Source organism: Carlito syrichta, unplaced genomic scaffold (assembly GCF_000164805.1).
Source record: "Carlito syrichta isolate Samal-C Ts95f unplaced genomic scaffold, Tarsius_syrichta-2.0.1 Scaffold41702, whole genome shotgun sequence".
Lineage (NCBI taxonomy): Eukaryota > Metazoa > Chordata > Mammalia > Primates > Tarsiidae > Carlito > Carlito syrichta.
Window position 1 is genome coordinate 2,447 of NW_006985798.1, and position 8,519 is coordinate 10,965.

At 39.9% G+C, this 8,519-nt stretch overlaps 1 pseudogene; it reads left to right on the plus strand.

The window, feature by feature from the left end:
* Positions 1 to 6,361: 6,361 nt before the first annotated feature.
* Positions 6,362 to 7,033, plus strand: LOC103249361 (annotated as a pseudogene).
* The last annotated feature ends 1,486 nt before the right edge of the window (positions 7,034 to 8,519 follow it).

Genomic DNA, 8,519 nt, shown 5'->3' on the forward strand with positions numbered 1-8,519 from the left:
AGGTATTAGTTTCCATGCAGTGACTCTCACCACAGCCACTTGTGGGGCACCCAGTACCTTTTCTCCATGTGGACTCAACACATTTTGTCCCTTGCTACCAATTTTCTCTAAGACTGTACCTCTCCTCCAGGACTTCCAATATGATTGTCAAGATTCTAATTGGAAATCAAAAGCATTAAATATTACCCTTTTCTTTCTCTTTGTAGCCCTGCTAAAACAACCCTTGTTCTTTTTGAGGCAAGCAGATACCTCTCCCCTACTAAGGAAGAAACTGAGTCTTAAGAACAAAGACCCAGAAGAGGAGGCGTAGTTCAAGACATTATTCTATGTCAATTACTTACTTTTTTCCCTTTAAAATCAGGTTCATAGGCTGGCATATTATGCTGTTCTCTGCAAATAACTGAGCAGTATGGTCTGGTGAGCCCAGGTCTGGCTCTGTGACCTGAAAGTTCAATTCATCCTCCCCAAAACCATTTTCCAAATGCCCAGTGTCTTGTCAGGTCCTATGTTAATGTCTCCTGATAGACAAAAATATAAAGTTGAAATAGGGGTTTGCTCCAAGCCTAGAATAAAAGTTTTCAGGAAGTGTGATTAAGGATTAAGCCTGAATCTTATTGTTTCTACATAAATAAATAAGTACATTGGTCAATAAATATTTATTTAGCACCTACTGTGTAGATGGTAAAACACATGGCACAGAGAGCAGCAACACATGCTCCTATAATGTGTGAGTTCACAGTCCCACAGGAAAAATAAATGCATCCATAAATAAACCAAATACTAAGTGGGCCATAGCAAGGGTGAAAACTGACCAGGTAGTGTCTCGGGAGTAGAGAAAAGGAGAAATCAGCATTGACAAATGATGCATAGGAGTTTATTGGGTGAGTGGGATTTAAGCTGGACTTTAAAGGGAGTAGTGAGATTGCTGTCATTGAATATGATGGAGAAAGATATTCTAGGCTGCAGGAGTCATTTGAAGAAAGGCATGGAGATGGGAAAGTGCTTGGTAGATCTGAGTATACTTGAGAATATTTGAACATGTGTCTTGGAAGTATGGAGGGACTTTAAGTAGGGAGATACCAAAAGCAGATCTGTTTTTACAAAAAGAGAGAACCCTGCTGTCCCTGTGAAGAATAAGCCATAGAGTGCAGTAGGGGAACAAGACCTAGTGATGGTCATGAGAACTTGAACTAAAGCCACAGAGGGGCAGTGGGCATGACGTGACAAACAGAAGAGGCATTTGTGAGGCTGCATCCATTTGAGGATTGTTGGCAGCATGTTATAAAGAAAGAGAAACTGAGAGGCCCAATCTGAGATGTTGGATTAAAGCAGACTGTGGAGTCAGGAAAAAATTGACTATGGGCCCAGAAGCCATGTGGTAAGGGATACACTCTTGACCATCCCAAATGAAATGTTTTCCTCCATAGAATGCCCATGATGATAGCAACTGACCATCTGCTTTTCCTATGTAGAACATCAAAATCACTAATTCCTAGACTCGGGCACTCAGCCTGGTAGCCTCAGAAGCCCTGCAAGAACCTTCAACTTTCAGGCATTTTCCCAGGAAATTTTGGTCTGGGACCCTGAGATGGGTCTGAGATAGGGCCCAGGAATCTGTAATTTGTAAATTTGCCAGATGATTCTGAGGCACAGCTGCATTTGGGAACTACTGTGGAATCTTATTATTGTGCTGAGAAATGTAATGAAAATACACCTGGACACGTACTCCTGCTAGTGAACACTAGGGAGGCCCGGAGAACTTAGATTTTGGTCTCCAGTGCAAGGTCTCAAGTATGATGACCATCAGTGAGCGTCTTAGGTCCCTCTTCATTCCTAACTCTGATCCACAGCAAACATATCAGTGAGGTCTGCTGAACTTCCCAAACGGACACTGTATATACAAATCATCACTTTCACTCTTACTCTTAATCAAAAAAAATGAGAGCTTGGCTGTGTCACAAGGACACCAAGAGAGCATCTTTTTCAGACTGTTTTGCATCTTTAGAAACAGGCCTTAAGAGTGAAAAAATGGGGGAGAGGAATTATTTAAACACACCTCACTCACACTGCAATCACTGCATTGTTTTTCCGGTTGAAATAACCTGATTTCAAACCCCTTTAAACCTCCTCAGCACCTGTATGGCCCAGATCCAAGAATTATTACCAAACCCCTCACTTTATACATTTAGGCATACAGAAGTATCTGTGATGGTAACTGGCTCTTGGTTCAGTTGAAAAATTCAGATTTTCCAGAAGTTTTCTTCTTTCATAGATGCTAGAAGCAAGTGGCGCTTAGTCCTGAATTTTCTTTTTAAACTAAAATGAGCATGCTTCCCTTATTTCAGCTCTTCTGCTGGATAAACCAGTGTGATGACACAACCTGGTATTGTTCCTCTGTGATGACCCCTCTGAAATACTGAACAAAGGAGTGGACAGCAATGGATGGGGTTGCAGGTCTGAGTCAGCAGCTTATGATATGAAATGTGATCTTTCTGAAAACATACAATTGATGCTGAAAACAAATGAGAATTTCCTTAGCAAATTCATCATAACACAACATAATGTGAGCTCACTGGACACAAAAATAGGCTGAAGAAAAGTGACTCCCACATAAGACCTAATTAAATACTTTGATGTCAGAAAGCAGAGTAGGGAAGGGTGGCAAATCAAGTCAATGTGAACAGCCAGAATTCAAATGGAAAGTAGAAATATTTCTCTCTCTCCCTCTCTGTGTCTTTCTCATTCCTTTTTTCCTCTGCCTTGGAAGAAGAATAAGATTCAGAAACAATGGGTTGCAAATTCTTCAGCCAATTAGTCCTGGGACTTACTACTGTTCATAATGCTCAGAATGTCACAGGCTGTTTTGTAACCACCCAAAGTTGATTTGTTCATCAGTACAGTGGATCAGCTAAATGCAAAAAACCTGGTGGGGGAATAGCAGCTGACTGAGAGTAGCCTTGATTTAATTTAACTTTTGGGGTCCACACACACATGTGCATTTTAGTAGGCTTCATGGTGAAAGTTGCTGTCATTTGTAAAATACTGTGGCCAATTAGCTAATAGTGTGTTTGGATTTCTCCTGTTTTGATACAGTAATACTAAGTACATTGTGAAGCCCAATTATACAAATCATCCCCATAGGCCATGCCAGTCTTTTTTATGAACTATGTCTATAAATCCTGTGTGAGAAAATATGTACTTCAGCAATTTAGACCATGGATAAAAACTTAGCCAATGGGGTTGTCAAGAAAACAAGAAATCCTAATGTGTTCTACTGGAATAACAGGAGGGTACTGGGAGTGCAATGCTCTGCTTAAATACATACTGCTTTATAGTGTTGAACTGAGGTAGGGGCTTCCACTCCCCTTTCTATAATTCTTCTTTTTCTTTCAGGATCCAACCTTGGAGTTTTTGAGAAAATCTAGGATTGGTTTTCTCTCAATAGCCTCAGTCATTAACATCCCTTTTGATGTTGCCAAAAGTAGGATTCAAGGGCCTCAGTCAGTTCCTGGAGAGATCAAGTACAGAACCTGTTTTAAAGACTAGCATCAGTCTATCAGGAAGAAGGGTAACACATACTTATTTTATTAAATGTGCAAGCCTCAAGTATTGTTAAAACTGGATCGTACTTCTATTCTGGTAAGAACCTGTAAACCCTCTTAAGCTAGGTGTGTGTCTGAGCTTCATGGAACATATAGGACAAATCTTGCAAGATAACACAGTTGAGATGTTGTAAAAGTGTACTTACACCATCAAATAGTGTTGTGAGGCACAACATGCTGCATGTGTGCCTTAGATCCTAAAATGAACTCCTTACTTGTCAGTTTGTATAGTATGCTATTGTATATTATACATCCTATTAATATATGGGGAAGAGGATAATTGTCTTCTGACCATAAATCTAATTAAAATGCCACCTAATTATATTATCCTGGGACAATGAAACAAGAGTTCTAAAAAATAGTTTTCTTTTTAAAGTGTAAAATATGTTTCTTTTTCTGATGGTCTTATTGTTTAAGACTTACTTTCTGTCTTAAACAAGTGATATTTTATTATTTGATCTATACTGCATCATTATTTCCTAATGTAAAGACTGAGTTTGTGTTCTTTTAAATTCAATTACAAAAGTCATTCTGTCCATATACACAGTTGTCTTGAAAGTAAGACCTGTCTTGAAAGGAAAAAACATCTCGTTGATGAAATTCATTTTTCTGATTGGACAGGACCAACAGAGCTTGGGTAAGAAAGAATTGATTAACTCTTTCCCCACATCAAATTTGCTAAAGAGAATGCTAAGCCACATGCTGCGTGGTTTGGGATGTGTGTAATTTCAAATAATTTTTTTTGTGTGTGTTTATTTTATAAACATAAAGCTGAGATCCAACTTCATGTATTTTCAGAGTAATAATGTTGCTCTTTCACTTCTGGTTATAGAATTTTAGCTTTCTACAAAGGCCTGCATCCCAAGATTATGAGACTTAGACCAGGTAATGAGGTTTTTAATTGTCTGTATTCTTTTTTTCTTTATTATTCTGGTCTCTCTCTCTCTCTCTCTCTCTGTTATTTGTCTGTATCAGCAATTTAAAAAAACCTACCACTTTGTGAAAAATGGAAACCTTGAAAATATAAAGTTAAACATTCAAGACACGAAAGGCATCCGTTTGAAATGTTCTACCTTTGTCTATAATTTTTTTATGCCCTTGCTGGAGACTGATAGAAGCAAAGCTGAGCTGAGGTTGTGGATCAAAAGGATCCACAACCAGGATGAGTTTGAGTGAAAACTGAGATATATACACTGGCTGCTGGCTACAGTGGAGAATTTTCATGGAGTGAGGGACTGGCGCAATAAAACATTTCCCTGTGCTCCTAATTCAATCTTGCTCCTGCCTTCACTAAATATCAGAAAGAGAAAAGGAGGACAACTTGCCTCCATGAAGAATAACCTTAATCCATTCATCTTCACAGTCACTTCTGAACAGTGTTGACACCTCACCTATGCGTTCACCTCTGATGGGCTCTGTTGCATGATGGTGGAGACTCCTGGCTCAGAGCCTTACTTCAGGATGCCAGCCCACAAAAAAACAGTTGCCTTTCCCATAAGGAGAGTCAGCTGCCTCTATGTAAATAGACAAGGAAATAACTGCTGCAGACTCAACTGCCAGGGAATTGGGTTCGCTTTTAGCTTAGTGAGATTTGGAGTTTAAACTACAGACTTCAAGATTCTTTTGGGGGCAGGTGGCAGTAGTACTTGACTACTTTCCAATTAGCTGTTAAAGTTGTTCTACAAGTAAGACAAGATGCTTATCCAGAAATAAAAATAAAAATTCCAAGCTGATCGTTCCTTTTTTGGTCTCTCTCTCTCCTCTCTCTCTCTTTAAATCTTACCCTTAACTCAAGAGTCTTAACTTTTAACTCAAAAAGTACCTGTCTCTCTACCCTCTACCTTTCTTTCCTTTGAAGTTGCTGGAAGTGAAGGCCAGGTTCTTGAATGAGGTTTCTAGTTGTTCACAGTTTGGATTAGCCTGGACAGTAAGTTCATAAGAATCCCTTTCATTAGATATAACACCCAGCAACTCAGGATCCCTCATGCAAAACATTTGAAAAGCCAACCACACATTTGCAAGTCTCTAACAAAACTTGGGGGCAGATTATTTAAGAGTTTTTGATTAAGGTTTATCAATTACCTTTTTAGCTAAAGTCTCCCTTGTCACCACCCCTTTTAGCCCCATCTCCTTGAGAAAACTGGTTTAGGGCCATTGCTGTGATTTTCTCTAATACTAGGTCTACTATCAGGTGTTTACTATGTGGTGAAGGAAAAAAACACCACATGCTGGCAGAGATGTACCATGTTCTTTATTACTGGCTTAGTTTTTGCACATAGGCCAGTGACTAACAGAAGGTAGGTCTAAATCTCAAATATGAAGCAAAACCTATGCTTAAAGCCCTCAAAAGTTTGAGATGGGTGGATTGGGAATTGTGGAAGTGTTTTCTAAATGTATGAAAGTGTGAACTGTTACCGGCTTCAACCTACAGACTGTTGTTCACTGTCCTAGGTTAGGAGACATGCTGGTTCATTGGGCTGAGATCTAAAGGTAAAAATGTACATGAGTGTGCTGTAGGGTAGGAAGACAGTGGTGTTAAAAGGGAGGAACCACTAAGGGAGAGAGGAGAGGAGTAGGAGAAAGTCCTAGAAAAGATTATCAGGATGTCTAAGTAGGTGAGTGTGGCCTGGTTTTAAAAAAAGTGTCACTGCATTGCGGCTGAGTGCCTCAGAGCCCACGGGGATGCTGCGGGGGGACCCGTGCTGAGGTGGCAGTGGCGGCGATGTGGGCTGTGGCGGGCTGTGGCTAGGGCGGTGTGGATGTCGGGCTGGGAGGACGAGCGCGGCGAGAGGGCGACGGGCACATCTACGTGGGGAACCATCCGACCGACGTGTGCGAGAAGGACCTGGAGGATCTGTTCTACAAATACGGCCACACCCGCGAGATCGAGCTCAAGAACAGGCACAGTCTCATGCCCTTCACCTTCGTGCACTTCGAGGACCCCCGAGATGCTGAGGATGCAATTTATGGAAGGAATGGTTATGATTATGGCCAGTGTCGGCTTCATGTGGAGTTCCCCAGGACTTGTGGAAGTCGGGGTGGGTGGCCCCCGAGGTGGGAGGAATGGGCCTCCTTCAAGATCTGATTTCCGAGTTCTTGTTTCAGGACTTCCTCCATCAGGCAGCTGGCAGGACCTGAAGGATCACATGCAAGAAGCTGGGGATGTCTGTTATGCAGATGTGCATAAGGATGGAATGGGGATGGTTGCGTATCCTAGAAAAGAAGACATGGAATATGCCCTGCATAAACTGGATGACAACAAATTCTGCTCTTATGAGGGTGACATTTCCTACATCTGAGTTTATCCTGAGAAAAGCACCAGCTATGGCTACTCACGGTTCCGGTCTGGGTCAAGGGGCCGTGATTCTCCATATCAAGGCAGGGGTTCCCCATACTACTTCTCAACTTTCAGGCTCTACTTAAACAGGTAATGGGAATTTTTTCTTTATTTTTTAGGTGAACTGAGCTGCTTTATGTTCAGAATCTACATTCCAGATCATTTAGTGTCTTAGAAAATTTTTAAAAATTTTTTTAAAGGAGAAAAAAAGTACATAATTTCTACTGGGACCATATTAGCAGTGAAATATTTTAGACTGCAGGAATTGTGGTTTTGGCTCAGAAACAAGTTGTATATTTTACACCCCTGATTATGAAAAACAAATTAGTGCTGTGTCTTTGTGGGTTGCTCTGCTATGGAGATCAGCAGTTACTGTGACTGAGCTGGCCCATTCTGTTTAGAAATATATTTTAAATGTTTACTTAAAACTAAAAGATAAAAAAAGTGTCATCTAGAGCATACTTTTGGTACTTATTCACAAGGTTGCTTATAATCTGAAGGCTTCCATTCACTGCAAACCTGCATGCCCTTACATGACAAAATATGCCTATATTTATTTATTAAAATTTTTAAAGTCCTGAAAAAGAATCTAATGAGAAATGACGAAAGTTGCAGAAACTCATAGAGAAAAAGTACATTTGGAGACTCAAGATGGTTTTAAATTTACCCTGAAATGTTTCCACAATTGATTTACATCTTTGTACTAGAGTTTGAGAACTGACATATCCAAGCAGCCCATGCCCAAAAGGCTGCGTGAGACATGGTGGTTTCAGAAACCCAGTGGGAAAGTCAATGCTATTCCACAGGATTTGCAATAAAAAACACTCTATTCTTTTCTAGGTGGTGCAGTCATGCTGCTGGTTTAGGAATACACCTATTCATGGCTTCAGGAGAACTGATGATTGCCTAGAAAGTGTTTTCCCCCTTGAGATAATGGATATTTGCTATGCAACACCATTAACAGAGACTATTCATTGGCTAAGCTGGGCATATACTCACAAAAGAGGAAAATGGTTGTTCAAGAACAAAACCTGTTTTGATACTTTTAGAATTATCTTTAGACAACTTGAGATAATAGTTTTAGTCATATACATAAAACCATGAGAAGAAAACAATATGAAGCAATGAGGTATGTAAACTGAATATAGAAAAATAGCACCAAAATCAAATTTATTTCTTAAGTGATATATAAATTTTGTCAACTACATTCCTCTTACACTACTTCACAATGGAAATTCATATTAATCATTATTTTTCCTAAAATATCTAGAAATGCTTAAAGTAAATTCTTGAAAATAAATAATTCTGTGGCCAGTTCTTTAAGAATTATTCAGAGACCTTGAAAGCAAGATGGCGACGGCATAGGTGAACTGGTGAGATTCTCTGAATGGACCAAGACTACATACTGCTGAATAGACAGACTATAAAGCAGAGAGAAAAGTGAACAAAGACAGAAGACCCTCATAAGGAAGAACAGGTAATTGCAGAAGAGAAATAAAAGCAACCCGACCTTCCCTCAAAAACAGAATTGAAGAAGGGGAGGGAAGGGGGGAGAGGGAGAAAAATCTACAGAAATGAAG